The sequence below is a fragment of the Camarhynchus parvulus genome, chromosome 1A (assembly GCF_901933205.1).
Source record: "Camarhynchus parvulus chromosome 1A, STF_HiC, whole genome shotgun sequence".
NCBI classification, from domain to species: Eukaryota; Metazoa; Chordata; class Aves; order Passeriformes; family Thraupidae; genus Camarhynchus; species Camarhynchus parvulus.
In genome coordinates this window covers 11,241,126-11,260,263 of record NC_044586.1, presented here as the reverse complement: position 1 = coordinate 11,260,263, position 19,138 = coordinate 11,241,126, and the positions used below count along the sequence as shown (strand labels likewise).

Here is a 19,138-nt window from a genome sequence, read left to right as displayed (position 1 = left end):
GCGACTGCAGGTGTCCCTCTTACACAAAGCAGAGCACCGGCTCCTTACCGCATATCTTGTGATGCCTATCTGAGAGGCTGCAGCACAAAAATCACTAACGCTGGACTTTTATCGCAGAATTTAAGCACAGGACACTCGAAACAGCCAGTCTTCAACTCTGACAGCGATTACTTTCTCTTGTCAGTTTTGTTTGGTGGGGGGGGGCAGAGAGAGAGGGAGGGATTTCCTCGTTTGTTATTGTTTTGGGCGTTTTTAGTATCTTTCAACCGCACCTCCCTGCACTGTCATACCCTACGGAGAAACACAGCAAAAACAAACCTCTGCCTCCTTAAGGTGCTCGGGGCGGGCGATGCGTTCCGGAGCCTGCGCATCGCATTGTCCTTGTTCAGGCAGGACTCGCAGGACTCTATTGCTAATTGATGGTAATTGGTTCTGCAAGACGAGCAGCGGACGAGCCGCCGGGCCCCGCCGCCCTCCGTGCCCGCGGCCCCCGCTCGCTGCTGCTGCTGCGGCCTCCACGCTCCCGGGCCCGGCCACCGAGCGGGCTCCGCCCGCCCTGAGCCCTCCGCAGCCCGGCAGCTCCCGGGGAGCGGCTCCTTGCAGCCCCGGGGGCCGGCCCCGCGGCCGGAGGGGAAGGGAAGGGAGGACAGCACGGCCCGGCCCCGCCGCCCCCCGCCCCGCTCCCTCCCTCCTCGCCGCCGCACGTCCTCACCGAGCCCAGGCAGCGACTCGTCCGGAGCCCCGAGTGTCGACCCCGATGGGAGACGGAAGGAGAGCCCGGCTGGGCAGCGGGGCGGGAGCTGCGGGCAGCGGAGGCGGCGCGTCCTGCCCGGCCCTGCTCTGCGGGATCGGAGCCGCGCTGCCCCCGGGCTCAGCCGGCGATAGATTGAGCCTCCTGGTCCTCAGATCCCTCCAGGCTAAGCCCCTCCTCCCCTGCCCCTTTCCCCGCCTCCCTTCCTGCCTTCTCAGCTCTCCAGAGAACTCCCACAGCTCCCCGCTTCGAGCGCGTCACGTTTTTTTTTTTTTAAGAAAAATAGAGCGGTTCTTTCACATTCCCCCACGGACTGAGGGCCAACTGAGACTTCAGTTAGAAGAAATGTTATAAAAGAATCGTTTTAATAATATAAAAGAGGTGGTTAGGACTGCAAGTAGAAAATCGTGAAGTATAAGGTATAGGAATGTCAGGAGTGCTGTGTTTAAAATATGCAGCAGAAACCTCGCCAAGAAGCTAATGAATGTCTTATGTTTTGTTCAATAAACTCTGGAGACCATCATGCAGAGCAGTTATGCTGCTTGGAAACCCCCTACCCTTCCCACTTTGATTGGAATAGCAAGGATTCCAATCAGTAGAGCTCAGAAGAGATGCCCTAATTGTCTTAAAGTAAGAATATTGATGAAGTTATTTATTTAACTAGCAAAACTAGTTATGGTGAAGGTTAAACTTAAGAGCAGGCATATTATGCATAAAATGTAAAAGAACTTACATAATCATGACCCAGCATCAAAAGGATGGATTTTGTTTACAAAGTAGAACATGCTAGGAAGAATAATTCCCTGTTTTCCTGGCACCAAAATAAAGAAGCATCTGCTTATTCACATTGTATGGAAAAGTAAAGGAGAGAGAGGAGTCCAGCAAATTCCAATACAGGGAGAGAGTACACTGGGCAATAACCCTGTGAAGTGTCCCGAGGTTTTGGAGGGCGCAGCCTCCTTTTATCCTCAACTCCTGACTGTGTGTTGCTGTGTTCCTTTCCCCACTGGCTGAGGTACTAGGAAAGCATGGATTTCCTGAACCACCTACTACAAATTCCCTCTTGAACATCCATGGTCATTTTCTCCTCAAGTTCGGAAGTTCAGGCTTTTTGAGATCCAGACTAGACTTTCTGCAGATCCCTTTCTCCTATTACTCTCAAGTCAGAAAATCAAACTGTCTGGGTCCTGTAACTTGCTTGGCTTGATGTTCATAAAGACATGATGACCCATTTCCCCTAAAGGCGCCCACAGCCATGCCATTCTTCCAGAACCTGACTGGTTCTTTCAGTCATTCCTGGAAACAATAACACCCTATTTCTCCTATCATTTGTGAAGGCCCCCACCCATCCAGTTGTTTGTGAAGATATTAGCATATATTTTTCCTATCAGCATAAAACTGATGTTGGATAAGTATCTTTCATGCCATTTGCTCATACAACTGGAGACTAATAAAAATTCACTGGAGTTATCCCTGTGCATCCTGCGCCATCATGAAGTAATGCCTGCTTCTTAAAACTACATTGGTGTTAGGGAGTTTTATTCCTGCATTTCGGTGACAACTCGACAATGCTGAAGTCTGACATCCTGAGGATGTGAAGAACAATGGCACAGGTGAGGATGTGGCAGGCCAATTTCCTTATAAAGCAGCCAACAAGTGATACTACAGATAAGGTTGCTGGGGTGACACAGCTGGCTTATGACTGGCAGTCAATAACCTCATCCTATAAAAGCCTGGTCCTTATCTTTACTTTTTTGAAGACATTTTATATCACAGTTTTGAAGTATTAGAAAGCAGGCATTCCTTATTGCATTGCTGATCACCTGGAGGATATTTCCTCTAACTAGGTGTGTCAGGACACTTTACAGCAAAGCATTTATTGCACTATGCTCATATGTATGGATTACAGTGTACTTCTTGGCCAAGACATGAACATCACTTTTCCTAGAACTAATTTCCACACATCTGCCTCATACTGGAAGTCCTCTTATGATTGTAGAGGGTTATCTGAAGGGGTTTCTGGTGGTCCCACTCACCAAATGCCCACAGTGTTACAGATGACCATGTCTTGACCATCTCTTCGGGCATGTGCTGTTGCTTCCTATTACATGGCTGTGCCACAAAAGCCACTATATCCCTTATTATGTGTTCATCCACTGGTTCCAGCTACATTTAGCATCTTGTGTGTCTACTTTTACATTCTGTTATCTGCTTCTTTGAGATGCACTGTTCCTTTCTTTGGACTAGTAAAGCATCGTTGTGTCCTGTTCCTGGCTAGGCCTGTGCAGAAGCCTGGGCACCAAGGAGTTCATGTTCTGCTGTTTCTGAAACAGCAGCAGTAGCCACTGTACTGCAAGTGGGCAAAGTTGAACAGGATGTGGCAAGAGAGGAAATCTGCATGTAGGAGGAGCAGCACCTTTTTGGGGCCCACTTCCCTATCCTGAGACTACACCCACAAAACAGTGCAAGTGCCAAGATGAGGTCAAGAAGCAGGCATGAACTGTTGACCAAAGCATTGAGACCACCAAAGATCCCCTCAATATCCCCAAACCCACTTCTAGAGATATCCTACAGAGAGATCTAGATTGACTGGAGAGCTTTGGCAGTCATCCAACTCTACGAATATATCAAGAGCAAGTGCTGGATTCATCACCTGGGATAGGGTAATCCTGGTTATCTGTGCAAATTGGGGGCTGTAAGGAGTTAAAAAGCACAGTTGCCTACCTGAAACACTGTTTAAGGCTAGGGAAAGACTTGCAATAGGATAAATGTTGTCATCTTACTGCCAAAGTCCCATACCTTCTTGGTGATTGCTCATATGCAGCTCCTCACAGCACTGACTCCTTCACAGCACAGTCAACAAACAGCATCTCCCTCCTCACCCAGCTCACCCACTCTTTTGTAGCCCTTGTCTTCTTATTGGACACACCTGTGGCCTATTAAGGGCAGGCCTGTTCCTAATACTTGGTGATTAGTACAGCTGCAACTCCTCAGGGGTGAGATTGCCTTCTGCACTATTCTCTTACATTCTATCCCTCCACAGATAAACACAACAAGAAGGAATTTACGACAGGAAGGCTCCCATTCCAGGCCTGGTGGAGGCTTTATCTGGTTAGCACATCCTGGTCAATGTATCTAGACAAAAATTTCTGCTGCAGCAAGCTGTGTGAAAGGAAGCAACTACTTATACACATACAACTGGTCAAACAAAGATCACCCCACATTATGGACAGACAGTACCTGCAACCAACAGAAGCCCTCAAAACCTCGGAGGAAGCATTCTCAGAAAGAGGACCTCACCTACCCTCACTTTTGCATGCCATGAAGACACACCCAGCCTCACTTCACATGTAAATTAGGAACACACCTCCATCTATACTCAGAACTTGGGCTGCATAAAGGTGGGACCACCAAAAGAGCAAGTATCCCCCCACCACTGAGAAGCCCAGGGTGAGGAAGGGCCAATGGGACACCCCTGGCCCCACTGATGGTGCATCTGCTTGATATCTCTTTCTCTCCTCCTGTCTCTTCTCTGTTTTCTAGTTCTTCTTCTATCTCCCTACCTCATGATTGTTGTTACATAAAGTCAATGTAATTGACTCCAGCATAGGGTCTCATTTGCACCTCAATTCGGGCAGAGTCAACTCTTACTCTTACAGAGTAACAGGGATGTGAAGCTGAAGAAAAGGCCCATGAAAAGAGATCTGGTGATTTGGATTGATGGCAAGTTGGGTATGAATCAACAGTGTTCCCAGGCAGCCAAAAGGGCCAACCACATCCTGGGGTGGATATCAAGCACAACACTTTGAGCCTTTTGAGGGAGGTGATTGTCCTGCTCTACTCTGTACTGGTGTGACCCCACGACTGTGTGAGTTTTGGGCACCTCAATATAAGAATAACATCAAATTACTAGAGAGTGACCAGAAGAGAGTGACTGAGATGGTGAATGGCCTCAACTGTAACCTTTACAAAGAGTGGGAGAGGCCACTTGATTTCTTCAGCTTGGAGAAGACTGAGGGGTGTCCCCATGGCAGCCTACAACTTCCTTGAGAGGGATGTCATGAATGAGTATTTTGGCTGCTTAAAGAATCGTCATCAAAGTTATTAGTAATCGAGGTTTTAACATATTTTTTGAAAGCATGGCTTTCACACTGACAGAGTTCAGTGTCAAAGTTTACTACCACATAGAATAAAGCATATAAAGAAAAACAGGATCAGAAAATGTTTAAAATAGGTTTCACAGACTCTGGGTTACAAAAGGATGAGAGTGCTAAAGTGTAACGGAGACACTCCCATTGGGTCATGAAGCCACTTAAACGAACAGTCTTTGAAAAATATGGGGTTAAACCGTAAAATGCAAGGCATTTGTGAAAAGCTTAGCATTGAGGAATCATGGAAGCAATAAATTGTCTAAGAAAATGGAACACACGGACAGGAAACCATAATAGGTAAGATAAAAACAGGGAAATTATAACCCAAGCAGTTTTCAGAGCCAACAATGTCAGTTTGACCTAGTAACTCCTGCCAGGCTACTGAAAGACCATGCCAACTACACCAGGAAGCCACCCAAATTAGGAGAGGTTCAAAAGTTTAGCCCGAGGAAGTCTCACGAGAGAGACCCCCGCCTGATGAAGGCCACCGGAACTCCCGCCAAGATGACTCCTCAAAATGAGAGACTCCGCCTATGCTCCACCTATATATGAATATGCATGTAAAGATATGAATATGCATGTATATGATGTAACCTATACTCAAACTTGTATAAAAAAGCTGCTTTTGGTGCTAACAGTAGAATCCTTTGTTCCAGGGAGACCTGGAGTATTCTCCAACGCGTTGCTAATAAATACCTCCTGCTTATAGACTTGGAAACTTAGTCTCTGAGCAGTTATTATTTCGCCTTTTGGGGCAGAATTTGGTATCAGTCACACTATTCAGAATGGATCCCCTTGCCAAACTTAGCCTCAGGCTTGCTCAAGAGTTTTATGTCTAAAGGATTCAGAAGCACTTAATCATTATTTTAACACTTACAAAATTATTCAATAGAGTTTGCCATAAGCAAAGTAACTGAACTATAAATCTAAGCTGGCAATATTCACACAGTACTTGCCCTAAAGGATCTAAAGCCATTCAGACACTCAGACACACAGACAGAAGGCAACGTGTACAAAGGTTCCTATTAAAAATCCCCCCCACGCCGAGGTCAGTGAAGGAATGCCTTTGCATCTCTCAGCAGGCTGAGCCTTAAAGAGTGATGTATGAACACAGGCTCCCTTAGCTTTCAGAGATGGTCCTCCGAGTGCCAGTGTGAGAGCTGGCAGTGCTGACAGGTGTCCCACTCTGACATCCAGGAGAGCTCTGAGGGTCTCACTTTAGACCGCTGCTCACAGGGTTGCAAAATGCTTGGCTTCAGTCAGTCTCCAGGATGATTCAGGCAGGTAATGCTCCAAGGCTGTCAGGGCATGGCTGATTATCTCCTGTCCTTTGTTAGGCAACAGGAGCTTCTGCAAAGGACAGTGCCTTCCCACTATAGTCATGCATGAGTTTCTGGTAAGATTGAGGGAAGCTTCATTGCCTAAGTCATGCCTCAAGGCTTAGTCCTAAAGAGAATTGCTGAGAGCAGCCTGAGGAGGGATGGAATGCGCCACCAAAGGGAGCAGTGGAGGAGGAGGTGCTGATCTCTCTCTGGTGACCAGTAATGGGAAATGGAACAGAGCTGTGTGAGGAGAAGTCCAGATGGGACATTAGGAAAAGGAAAAGGAAAAGGAAAAGGAAAAGGAAAAGGAAAAGGAAAAGGAAAAGGAAAAGGAAAAGGAAAAGGAAAAGGAAAAGGAAAAGGAAAAGTTCTTCACTGAGAGGATGGCCAGTCAATGAACAAGGTCCCCAAGGAATTGCTTCTGGCTACAAGTCTGAATTCCAGGAGCACCTGAGCAACGTTCTGTGTCATATGGTTTGATTTCAGAAAGTCTTCTGAGGAGCAGACAGTAGGACTTGATGATCATTCCAATTTGAGATATACTGTGATTCTGTCATCTAAAAATCAGTTGCTACAGAGTTGAAAATCCTTCTCAACATGCCAAACGGGTTTCAAGGGCACGTGCAAATGAGGAATTAAAACTTGTTTCTGAACTAAAACAAACTCAATATCATGCTACATTTCTATTACCCTTGCACACCCTCACAACTTCCCATCACAGCAGAGATATCAGGAGTCTGCTGCAGCAGATGCAGTTGGGATGCTCATTGTGCATTGGTTTACTTGTTGCCCAAGGCTTTACAGTTTCCTTGCCAGCCAAGGATCCCCAATCTTTTGGGGATCCTTGACCTTTGCATTCTCCAGATTCCAAGCTGTCAGAGCATTCCTCCCAGCCTAGTGCTGTTGGTGTGCACCCCTGCCCCTTCCTCCAAGGCCTCTCCTCAGTCAAGTATGTACACCTGCACAGGATCCAGTGCAAACAGGAACTGGAATACAGTGAAGTGTGACCAGCACTCTGTGAGTCAAGGTATCTGCCCCCCAGGCTGAATTTTCTGTCACCTTTTGTAAACATAACTGATGTGGTCAGATAACTTTTACAATAGAAGTTGCTTAAGGAAGAATTTTGGTTTTTTTAACTGATAAGATTCACCCAAATCACTTAAGCATTGTGTAAGATCACATCCTCTAATAAATATGCATTAGGTAGGCAGAGACTATGCATTATATGGGTTCATGTGAATTTTACTTTGTAAAAGAGAGAACTTTTTGTCCATCTGTGTGCTTGATTTGTAGAAACCTACACCTTGTAGTCTGCAGGAATCAGGTGTACTGAGCCCTGGTGTGTGCCATGGCTGAACTGTGCGCAGGAGAGCACACTGAAAAAGTAAAGGAGTCCGTGACACATAACCACCATGAATTAATTATTGGAAGGTGGTGTCAGGATGCTCTACTTGAAGGCTGGTGCAGTCCAGCAATTATATGCATTACACTGCATTGGGCCAAATTGCCAAGGTAGCAATGTTGGAAATACCAGGTTGAGAAGGAACATCAGCAGTAGCAGAATTCAGGTAAATTAGAAAGAATTACTATGATGAGTGTTGGGTTTCTTGGGAGGAATCTGGGCAGAGACAGGCAGGTGTGTGCAGGAACAGTGAAAAGAGCAAATGGATAATTAGATATAATATGAGGTGAAAACCAAAGAAGAATGGGATCTTTTGGCACTAGGACTTGGAATGATTATCAACACTGGCATTTTAAAGTGGAGGTACTATGGCCTAAACATGTTCTGGTTTCAATATCCATTCTGTCTTGGGTTCACATGCAGTCCATGGCATGTCTTATTTGTGTGTTTCAGCTCATCTACCTGCTTAGATGCCATTTATAATTGCTCTACATTATGTTGATTTTTGACAAGATTGAGTCTGAATAAACTGGTAAGGTCACTATGATTTGTAGTCCACACAAAGTTAATTCTATTCCAGTGAAAACCCACCATCAGTAACAGTATTGTTCCCTGCATCTTGGAACACAAAAAACATTACTGATCCATTGCTGACTTTCCATAATTCACAGAATAATGAAGGCAGACATGAATTCTCAGAATAATGAAGCTCCCAGACATACTCCCACACTTGTTATATCCGTGATATTTGCTAATAATAGGTGGAAATTGTGTTTTCACTGAAAGAAACAGTGTTTTGCTTGTTATGGAGATGCTGTTGAACAGTATCTATATTTTATTACCTGGATCCACATCACATCCCTGCTTGGGTCCATCCCCTGGCCCTTGCTGAGACACCCTGAGGCTCTGCCCGACCCAGCAGCCAGCCCTGCCCCACTGGCCATGGCAAGAGCAGACAGCTGGGCAAGGCATCCGAGGTTCAGCTCAGTGTTGCCCCTGCCCCCAGTTACACACTCCTTCCTTTTTGACAGCAGATTATCATACCCACACAGTTGCACTCAACCAATTCAATGTTGCAGTAATTAGAGGTGGGGGTCACTGTGAGCTGATGGTTGTCAGCAGGCGCTGGATGTTCATATTTCTGAACAGAGAGTGGGTCATGCACACCAAGCCCTGTCCTTGACTCCTTGCCAGTATTTCCAAGTCCTCCCCTTGCAGTGAGTAACATGGCTATTGTCATAAATATTCATTATAATATTGTCTTTTTGCAGGTATTAAGATGGATGCTGTATGTATAACGTTAAAGTAACTTTGTTATAAAGATTCAGTTTTTATTTCTGCTATTAACTAAACTTAGACATAGTAGTGAAATAGCTGATATAAGTATGCTTGTGGTAATTTAACTGCCTGCTTGGTTGAGATAACATCCAATGAATGTTATGATGAAGACCCCTGCTACTGATATGCCAACTATCAGCACCCACCATCTGTAGGAAGTATGGACCAAAGCCCAAGCTGGAGGTGATAACAAGAATGGTGATAACTAAAACCACAGCCAAGGAACACTCATGCTCCAAAAAGGTCGATAGAGGAAGAGCCATGCTAAACAGTTCTTGGAACATGTGGACTAGTTTGGGGAAAATTCTAAATATGTATAATTGTTTATGAATATGCAATAGTCTGACACAATAGAAAAGGTATGTAAAGGGTGTCTCTGAAACAGCAGGTGTGCTCTTGGCTGAATGCCAAGCACCCAGCTGTTAAACTTTGCTTTATCATCTTTGTCTCCTGTTGTCCTTTATTAAACTTTTAAATTTTACCAGGAGAGTGAACCTCGTTTTTCACAGCTATCAAAGGGACATAAACCAGCAGAATATTTTTTGTAGTCTACCCTTTTTAACTGTGGTGCAAGTACTCAGTTTTCATTATGGCATTTCACTGATTTTATATGACAGACAACCCATCCTATTTATAGCCACAGCAGGACCTTCACCTTTATCCTTAAAATTGTGTTCTGTCAAAAACTTCAAACACAAAGCTGCATATATGCATATTTAAAAGGGCACCTCCACTTCCATCATTTCTGTTCTTGCATTTTCCTATTTTATTTTGCATCTCTGACCATTCCTGATGCAACTCAGTTATCCAGGTTAAAATACCTCACTCTAAAGTAGAGTTTCTACTGAAGTTGAGTGCATAATGAACAGCATCTGCATTGCAGAAAGAGGTTTCAAAGAACTAAATCCCCAATGCCCATCAACCTGATTTTCTTTAAACTGTCAAGATCAGGGATAGCCAGTAATTTCAGCTCTTCCCACTCCTGTCCACTGTCTTGGTACCAACTCTGTAACAGTTTTTGTGCACCGCTTATGCAGTCAGGACAGCTGAAAGTCAACGCTTGCTGCTGTTGCTTCATCCTCAGACCTTGGAGGCTGGTCATGGTCACTAAACCCTTGAAGCCAGGGCCTCCAGCTGAGTCAGTAACTTGTAGAGTCACAAACACACCCCACGTGTGGAAATAATTTCCACTTTCCTGTTTTCTTAATCTTCCTGTTTCTGTTGGGCACCGATGTTTGGTTTTATTGACCGCATCACACACCCCAGGCTGGCAGTCTCTCTAACAGACATATTCACCATTCTTTCATTCGGTTTCCTAATCCTGTTTCTCTGATGAGCTTTCACATCTGATCCACAAATAGTTCCTAGACAGATTCATCCATTTATCAATGTCTTTACAGGTATCCTTATTGAAATAATCTTCCCATTTCCCATCTCTCCATCACATTTTGGCTCAAGCAAATATCCAGAATCATAATCCCTGCACTCAATAATCTGAATCTCAAACCACTCATCCTTTTATCACCTCATGACCTCTAAAATCACTGTCAGGCCTGCATTCTGGGAACATCTGCCCAGGAGTTCACAGCTGCACATCCAATGCACTTAACACTGAACTCCCAACAGCCAGCCACATTTTGCTTGTGCTGAAATTATAAATTCATGCTCCAAAGCCTTCTACCCACATGATATTCTTTCACAGTGGTTGTGCATTCTTGTTTTGGTCCTTCCTTTCTAAGGGCATGGAATCATAATCTGAACAGAATCAAATTTAAACTCATACCAGTAATAAGCCATAATGAGATAGCTAGTAAGGAGAAGTGGTTTAAAAAAGGTGTTGTATGTATTTATTGTATTACCATTAATAAATAAAGTGAATTTTGAAGGTTGAGTGTGCTAAGACTCACTCAGAGTGAATCTTAAACTCTACACCCCGATAAAACTATCAAGATACAGTATATTAAAGCATATCAAGTTACATCAGAGAAAACATGAGCCATGCTGCCAGGGCATTGTATCTCAATTGATGTAAAACCCATGGAGTCACAGATGGAAATGCTGTCAGGACACTGTATTCTGATGGTGTAGCCTTGCAGCCCAGGTAAATTGGTGTTGTGTTTGCTGGTACAGAGGCAGGAGGCTGCAGTTTAGTTCTGTACCGCTTCAGGGCTGAGATTTGCCAAGAGTTGCTTTGTCTGAGCTTGTTTTGGCCCGCAAGGGGCTCTGCATTTGTTTGTTTAGCTGTAGCAGCAGTTGCCTAACAATCAGATTACATATAGTATTATCTAACTGGTTTTGACATTAGTTAACTTTGTGCAATCGTACACTAAACTGTATTAGAATTTTTTTTGTGGAACTATGGTTAGTGCAAATAGGTCATTATTCTGTGTCTGTGACCTAGAATTACCTAGAAGAGTAGGAGTGCAGGATGATAGCAGAGTCCTTGAAAGTCCAGGCACATGATGATACCAGAGACCTCAGGGTCATAAACACATTACTGGCACTCAGTTATTGGTCACTAAAGAAATGTAGCCTTGGGAGCTGGATAAAACCAGTTCTAAGGGAAGGAAAAAAAGAGAGAACAAAGAGCAAGTGTCTAACATAATATAAAATAAACCAGACAGTGAATTTTGTTTTATAATAAGAAATTGTGAAACAGTGAAGAAAGAGGAAGATGCAGTGCATGTTACAAAATATATAAAAATAAATCCAAGCACAGACCCTAAAGAGAGGAAGTTTCCACCACCAGCATCAAATTTCTCCCAACGAAGAACAAGAGACATCAACAAATCTCCTATTTCATGGTCAACCTTTGGGGCCAGAGTGATTCTAACACCAGAGAACAGAGACAGCTACTAGGAAGTTTCCATACAGCTGTTTTAACTGCAAATTAATGTGGCTTTTTCAGTAAAAATGTGAAATATGAAGTTGTGTTTTGTGTCAGGTAAATAAAGGTAACCTGTGTAATTGTGAAATGTGTGGAACACTGCCATGGGACAGTTATAAAGATGAGTTCTAATAAACAACTGAGGAAAGCAAAGCATAGAAGAAGGCCTTTGAACCAATCTTTTGTTTGCAATTAACTATTATAAGTCTTAAGCTTATACTACAAAACAGTCTTACTGTTTTGTAGTAACAGTATTTGAATTATAACTTTAGAATGTTGCTTTTTGATAAGAACTTTTTGCTTGTAATTGAGTCTTAAGCAGTTTTGTAATAAGAGCCTTTGAATTATAGCTTTAGAGTGTTGCTTTGTATTAAGGATTTTTAAACTGTAGCTTTAGAATGTATAACGGATTTGAACAAAAGAGGGAAGTGAACCTATCCCAAGCTCCTAACGAAATGGTGAAAACATCCTGAAAAAGGAAGATGGACATCAATGTCACTGATTAATGATTTCAAAAAGGGAAGCTGGGCATCACTATAATAGATTAATGGTCCTAGAAAACAGAAGCTGGACCCCACATCTGGAAGCTAGACCCCACCATCTGGGATACACATCCTGGGATATTGAAACCTGGAATAGATCACAATAGAGTATAGAAATTGGAAAGGAACCAAATATCACCATCATAGGTTTACGGTCCTGAAGTATAGAATTGTGACGTAAAAAATTGGAAATAGAAACTGCTGAGAAAGCTCATGGATATGCATGAATATGATCACTAAATACCAGCAAGCCCAGCAATCAGTGTGCAGTTGGAGGGGAAATCCCCCACCACTGTACCCAGCGCTGTTTTCGGTCATATGTTACCATATTAATTAATAAATTGAATTACTGCTTGATATATTGGCTGAGTCAAGCTTCTCGTTTCTAACAAAAATTATATTATTTAAACTATTCATGTTTAAGAATAGTTTAAGAGCAATGCTTTGCTCTTAAAATATTAGTTATGCAAGCAATAAATTTTACTAGTAGAACATATTTTTTAGCCTGCAGAAATGGTGCATGCTGCAGCCCAATGTCAAAGGAAACCACCAAACATTGCACAAGGGACCTGCAACATGGCCACGTGTAGGGTCTGTTGAGGATGTGTATGACTGGTATCAGAACAGGAACCATCTTTAGATGTATGCCTAAGACTGGTACAACAACAACAAAGCCCACATGCCACAGGCAGGGTGACAGTTATATCTCCAATATAATAATGAATACTGATGGCACAGGCACCATTGTCTCAGAATCAGATGTGCAGAATCAATCACTACCATTCATAACCATGCTGTCTATTTCAGTTTTGCCTTAATAGGGGCAAATGCACCTCATGTTGTCTCCCATTACTTCCACTTGAAGCCTGTTGTAATATGGATGCAACTGTCTGGGACAAGAGATCTATTTACAGAAGTATTTTCTTGTTCAGGCAATACCAAATCAAATAAAGTTTTTCCTCCCAGTCAATCAGATAAGCTATGCCTTAAAGCAGTTTTCAGGATCTCTAACCACATATACCTGGAATATTTGTTTTGTCTAAGTATTTCCAAACATGGACTGTATCACCTGATTTGCAGCTGACTGGTTTTCTGATGGTGTTTTTTTTTGTGGCAAGAATATTGCCTTTGGCAATGCAGTTGGCAGGGTGGCTAAGAAGGATGTGTTGAATCTGGCATGTTTAGTCTTGCAGCTTGCAGAAAAGTTGCCAATTTAAATTGCCTTAGAGCCTCTTTCTGCCTTGGACCTGTCACAAAATGAGTGGTTTCGCTTGCTTAAAGAATCACCATCAAAGGTTTTGGTGAAAACAGATTTCAATATGAATTTGCAAAAGCACAACAAAGTTTGATGGTAAGGTTCACCCTACTACTTATTACATGCATAATACATATAAACAAAAATTTAGAGTGATTTATGTGGAGGGCAGGGATGCAAAAGGGGTAAGGCAGAAAAGGGTAAGGGTGATCCTCTCTAAATCCCTTCTCAGAGAGGAGTCTGGGTGCAGCTAGATACAAACTTAGGCTTGGACTAGGTCAATGGTTTAAGTCTAAAGGATTCAGGAGCCCTTAACCATTAAATTTACCAATAATCAATTACAATCATGACAGTAATGACAGTTATAGATTCAAGATGATAACATGTCTACGATATTTGCTATAGAATGTTCAAGTCAACACACACACACACAAAAATATATGTATATTTACAAAGGCACACCTATTAAAAATTTCCCTCAAGAATGAGTGAAACACCCACATCTAATGCCTTTTGGTGGTTCTCAATGGCAGGGGCTGAGCCTCGAGTAGCTGGGCTATTAGCCCAGGTCCCATTACCAGCCAAAGGTCCTCCAACTTTCACAAACTGGGAGTTCACACACTGAGAGGTCCCACTCAGAGGGAGATGCTGGTGCAGCCCACTGCACTTCAGAAGAGCTGAAAGGGTCTTGCTGAGGAATGCTGTTCATAGGGTCCTGAGATGGTTGGCTTCAGTCACCAGTAAATTTTCTGGCTGCAATCCAAGACTGGCAATTACTGAAAATTTCAAAATTCCAGTAAGGGTAGTACTGTTCCACTCAGGCAGCAATCCAGATAAGGGTGTTTCTGGGCTGCCAGGGGATAATACATTCCTACTCTCCTCTTCCACCTTGGCCAGGCAGCAGCAGTTCCTGATAGGGTCAGTGCTGCCCCCACCCCAGCCTTGCAAAAGTTCCCAGTACAGCCAAGGGGAGCTTCACTGCTCAGCTCTTACCCAAAGGCCAACGCCACAATTATTGAGATCACAGAGCAGATACAAACAGGCCAGAGAAGAGGGGGTGAGGATGCACCCCCACAGGACCCCATTCCCACTCATTAATTGGATTGAGCAAGGGTCACGTGGTGTTCGTGAGCCTAACATGTGTAATTTAAAGACTGTGTAATTAATTAATCGGTGTGTTTAATCATGAGCACATGTGCAGCATATTTTTCTGTCCGTGGGAAACACCATGTGTCTTTGATCACCAGCTGCATTTATTCTTCCTAGGAACGGTATGGTTATTAATGTAATGAGGATATTAGCATGTATTGCCAGGAGAGTTTCCAAAGCTCATCCCAAATCTGATTGCTATTGGGACTGAAGACATTGTGAGTAAAGCACTCACTGCAGGAGTGCACAGGTGACCACAGAGCTGGCCCCCCTCACCATGGATAGGGTCTGTGCAGTGTGCCATGCCATTATCAGTCCAGTGACCAAGCCCCTGTTCTTCAGTTATATTCAGGTGGGTGTTCCACCACAAAACTTCTATTTTCTCTTTTTTATTTCTACCTATTTATTGTCAGCCAACACCTATAATTCATCCACCCAGAGCTTTTATTTGTCTTTATTCAATAAGCCACTCCTCAGTCTGTGCTGCTGCTAATGTAGCAAAATGAGAATGAGAGAGTTCTTTTTGTTTTAAACAATACTGATTTAATGCCCATTCATGGTCTTATAGCATCAAACACACAACCACTAAGAATATCTGTCATACTTCATTTGTCTTGGCCAGATCACTAAGAAAGTCTGTGGTCTGGTCAAGATGACTTGGATATGATAAGGGAATATCAGCTGAAGAGTGGTCATCATGTCTCTTTTGACTGGGGAAAAACAAGTGGCTTTTGAATGTGCCTTTCACTCTTCAAGCTACTTCTTGAGTTGGCAGTGACTGTAAACGTTTTTTCTTTCATCCTTTCCAACCTACCTGACCTGCTTTTGCTGATACAGTCCTCCATGTGTCTCCCTCTGGAGATTTTATGGATCAAATACTGTTCTTTATTTTCCTGCCATTCTCCACATCTTCAGTTCTGTTCTTCATTTTCCCAGTATGCTCACTGATGTTCTGGGGTCTTGGTAACAATCTGGTCTCTGTGCTGCCAACAGTCACCATTCTTTTAATCCTCTTGTTTTACTTGTTTCTGCTGGTGCTTTCAGACGCATTTTGTATTTGCACACCTTAGTGTTCTGACCACAAATTTCTGCATCAAGAGACCCAGCAACTATATAGAAATAATTTTTTATGCTCTGTCTAAATTATCAGTCACTGTGTGTGGTTCCTACCTTTTCCTTCTTTTCCAATGAATGAGTCTAACCACTTCCTTCCACAATGAAGTGGTGGAAAGATCTCTTCTTGCCTTCTCACTTTGGATTCCCTGCCAACTTATATGGCAGTTAATGAAATGAAACTCACTTCAAGACCCTACAGATAAGGAAAGTGATTTCTGCTTCATAAATCAGCTGACTCTGTTTACTCATATTTTTCACCAGCAGAAGTATCAGTATGTGTGTGTGCAGGTAATCTGGCCAGCACAGTTTGTGCACAACGTGTTGGACAGGACATGCCAGTACTGCATCCTGTGTGCATTGCCTAAGTTCCTGTTCATTGCTAAAAGCAAACAGCATTTGGTTAGCCCTTGAGAGTCAACAGTGACTGTGATCTTGGTGCTTAGTTTTACTGCACATGAGTTTCAGACAACACTGCTGGGTCATTGTTTTGGTTTTGTTTTCCTTTCTTAGTTGCATTCTGGCTCCAGCCCTGTTTCTTTACCCTTCTGTCATCTTATCTCATGGTTTCATTTTCTTGTTCTCTGGTCATGGAATGAAATCATTCACAGGTTTCACTGTGATCCAGGTGAACTTCTGACCTTAGATAACAATATATGCCATTATTTTATTACTTGTTCTACTGTTTCTTCTCATATTTCCACTTGCCCAAGCACATTTTCACTCTCACTTCCAGAACAACCTGTTTTCATGATGCAAGTGTCTGCATAAGTTACAAATAAAAGTTTGGGGTTCATTTGCAGGTTAGTATTCCAAGTTGCTTTCTATTTGAACACCATCAATCACTAACATCATGCATATAAGTTAAATTGCTAGTTGAATTTGTCTATTCTCTTGCCAAACAACTTCTAGCTGGATCCACCATAGGAAAGTGTTTTGCTTCTGAGGTGCATTGTCTGTTACACTTTCCAGTTCTCTTTAGTAAGGATGCTTTCAGTATAGGTTAATACACTGTTTTAAAAGTTGTTAAGACATATTCAGTATTTGTGGACCTAGCAACCCAGGATTGTGTAGTGTCTTAAGAACAGAACTTATCAAATGCCCTAAAAGCAATCTTACATCTTTCTTGTCTCACCTCTCTGGAGGATATGTGTGTCATGCACAACACTGCAGAGAACTTGAGACCTTTCAGAGCATCTTGTGACAAAACAAGAGCAAAACCAGGCCAGTGACTGCCAGCTGCAGCAGTCCCAGTGCAACCCTAAATACTGGGGTCTTCCCAGCATGCAAGAAGCCAATTCCCACAGAGTCCAGATATTTATTTCGTGTCTGCTCAGAGACTGGTGCAACATGGTAAATCGAAGCTAGTGCCCACTCAGTAGACCAGCTACCTGCTTTTATGCATTCAGACTGATACGTGGAAAAACTCCACAGCTGGTAAAAGTTGTAATGTAAAGTAGGTGAGTGTTTATTCAGCGCTGGGTGCGTGTGGGATATCTCCACAAAGACATGAGTGCCTTCTGAAAAATGGAAAATGGTAACCCTCTGTTTATTCCCTGAAATGCTACATATGCATCGATTTTCACAATATACTCGTGCATATTCATTTCTTAGTCCCGCCCAGCCCCGAAGGCAAACGAGTTTTCCTCATCTTCTTCAGAGATGTGTTCACCTTCTCTTCTTGCTCATGCTCTCTGGTCTCCTGGTCGCAGTTCAAGCCACAAAGCCAGTTTAGGCTGGTTTGGGGTCCAAGGAGCCTCTCCTATGTCAATAGCCCTGCAAGTCTGGCATTCTTTCCATCCTGCATTTGCAAGCAGTTCCTCCCTTATCAGAATATCTTTGCATTCTCTCCTCCTGTCTTTGCAAGGGCAGCAAGCGTCAAGCAATATACATCCTCTAAACAGCTATTCTTAATCAATCACCCTTTAATTTCTAACCCTCTTGCCTCAAGACTGTGAAAGAGAAACATTTTCCCTATACACAGTCTAAACCCACATTCCTTGCGAGCACATCTTCCCACCTTCCTGTAAAGGCATAGCACCGCTTATTTTATCATGCATGCTTTGTGGGGAAGGGGCTTATTTGAGTGAGGGGATACTACAGCTTATGGATGTGCATTTCACTATGCAAATAACTAAAGGTTAGCACAAAAGTTCAACCAAAATTCTTCTTTGGCCTCATCAATAGTTGGTTCCAGTGTTATCTCCTTGTTTGGCAGATTTATGGTGTCATCTTGTTCTCACTTCTTGCAGAGGGGCCTTGATTCTTGGGTTCTGATGGTTATCTTGCAGAGATAGGGTTTATTACAACACTTGCCACCATTTGTTCAGCTCCTCTCTTGAGTTTCCATAATTTTCACAGGAGTCCCAGTGACGATATAGTCTGCTGGAAATATTTCACCCCAAAGCTAGACTGGTAAATTGCCTGTTCAGGGCTAGGTTTAGAGGTAATTCAGAGATCCGTCCCTTTGCTGACTACAAACCCTCTTTAAACACAATTCCTTTCTACCTAAATGCTAAACAGAATGCTGCCTTTCAAGAGCCAGTTTGCAGCCCTGTTCATTTGTAAATTGGTCTGAGGTTGCTGGAGTACCCCAGCTCTGAAGGGGGAACCTTTGCCATTTTTGATTCAGACAGGCTGATCTTGGCTGCAGCTTTTGCAGAGGATCAGCCTCTGGGATCTGTGGTAATTTAAATGCTGCAGTTACTGTTTCCTTTCAGGTTTTTCCAATGGTTTGATTTGATTTCTCTGCATTTCCATTAACTTGAGGATTTTCTACTACCATGAAGTGTGTTTTATAACCTCTTTTTTTTTTCCAAATCAGTTTAACTAATTCCCTGAAGCGTGAGTGGATTTTATGAAAGGGCATCCTTTGGAAACCAGGTATTTTGTCAGGTATGGAAGGACAAAAACCTCCATGCTGTCCTTTTCTGGGAGAGTTTCAATCTAGTTGGTTAATGAAATCAACAAAGACAAGCAAATAGTTATTTCTCCTTGCTGTAGTTTGCAGGAACCCTGCATGGGTGATGCAAAAGTCATAGTGAGGACCCTGGGTTTTGTGGTACTGAATCTTTATTCTCCTTTGGCTCATTAAAGCTGTGGCTTTTCTGATTAATTAAGCCGTAGGGCATTGGAGTTTCTTGTGGGTTTTGTTTTTCTTTTCCTTTAGTATGGGTATTTAGTGCTGGTTTGTTTTGAGCTTTTTTTTTTTTTTTCTGAGTGTAGGTA

At 43.0% G+C, this 19,138-nt stretch overlaps 1 protein-coding gene across 1 annotated transcript in view; it reads right to left on the bottom strand.

Moving 5' to 3' along the window:
• RESF1 (retroelement silencing factor 1) overlaps positions 1-920 on the bottom strand; it is a 39,047-nt gene extending 38,127 nt beyond the window's left edge. The window contains 1 exon segment of the mRNA XM_030959497.1: positions 713-920. The gene's annotated coding sequence lies outside the window, so the exon portion shown is untranslated.
• Positions 921-19,138: the final 18,218 nt, after the last annotated feature.